The following is a 1362-nucleotide window of genomic DNA, read 5'->3' on the forward strand; positions in this document are numbered from 1 at the left end:
TTAAATAATCATTAAAAATTATATTTGAAAATGTTTTATAGATTGCAAAGATTGAAATATTTAATTATTTGCCCAGTAACTAGTTATATGCCTTGATAACTCAATTCAATGCTTTTAGAAACGTCAGGAATTTCCACAGTGAAAGAATAAATTCCATTTATTTGCATCTCTTTTAGAAGTTATTTGACTTAAATTCATAGTATGCCTGTACAGCTTGATTTGTGGGTTTTGCTCATTCCCTCATCATTTCATGAAAATGTTATATTTTATATAGCTACTACTTTTCTGCCTTGGCCCTTGATTGATTGGAATCCATAGGCTAAAGACAAGCTTAAAGACCTGCAGTAGAACTCCCAGCTGAGCCCTGCCTTAATCAGGTTAGGTAATTGTTACCATGAGCATCCCTGAACATTGGACAGTGCTTATTGTTACAAGCCATTGAGGTTTTTTTTTTTTTTCCGGATTTTTGGATAGGGCTGGGTTTGAAACCACCACCTCTGGTATTTGGAGCCGGTGCCCTACTCCTTGAGCCACAGACACCACCCTAAGCCACTGAGTTTTAAGTGGTTGGTTACAAATTATTATGCAAAAGCTGACCAATGCAATATTTACACATATGCATATGTATGTATAGATTGATTGATTTTATTAAAATTGATATCATAATTGATGAATGGCATCATTTTGTTAGAAAAGACATTACTGGAAAAATTGTCAAAATTTAGAATAGACCAGAGGACTAGATGGAATCGTGTATTATACTGATCAACAGGTTTCATCATTGCATGGCGTTATGTAGAAGAAGTGATTTCTACACAAACTTTATGGACATACTGTATATTCAACTTGACTAGGATGGATTATTTGAGAGAAAACCATGTTTAGAATCTTTATGTTTATGGGAGATACTGTTATTTAATTATCCTCTTCGTAAGATCCTCAACTTTGGATATTATCTGTCTTGCCTTTACAATTGTAAGCAATACTAATGAAACTAGACAGGGGGAGATTTAACCTTGAACAAAGTTATTTCTCAGGCTCAACTGGTGATTCCCATGAAGTTGGAGATGACATGGAGTTGAGCCTGGGAAACACCTTGGTGAGATAACAGATGGGAAAGAGGTCTGCATAGTAGGCGGCAGTTGATTTTTAAACATTGCTTGTGTATGCATTTCCTTTTTAGAATTTCTACTTTTCATTTTATGTATAGAAAAGCATATTTTATCCTGCCCAGCTAGGACATTCTTGCTTTCATTTCTACATATATGTCTGAAATTCATATGTATATATTTTGTAAATTATCTGGTTATTTAAACATTTTATATAATGCTGTTCTAACAATTTTAAGTTTTGGAGTATATT

This window comes from Otolemur garnettii, unplaced genomic scaffold (genome assembly GCF_000181295.1).
Source record: "Otolemur garnettii isolate 467f Iridium unplaced genomic scaffold, OtoGar3 scaffold00147, whole genome shotgun sequence".
In the NCBI taxonomy this organism is placed as follows: Eukaryota; Metazoa; Chordata; class Mammalia; order Primates; family Galagidae; genus Otolemur; species Otolemur garnettii.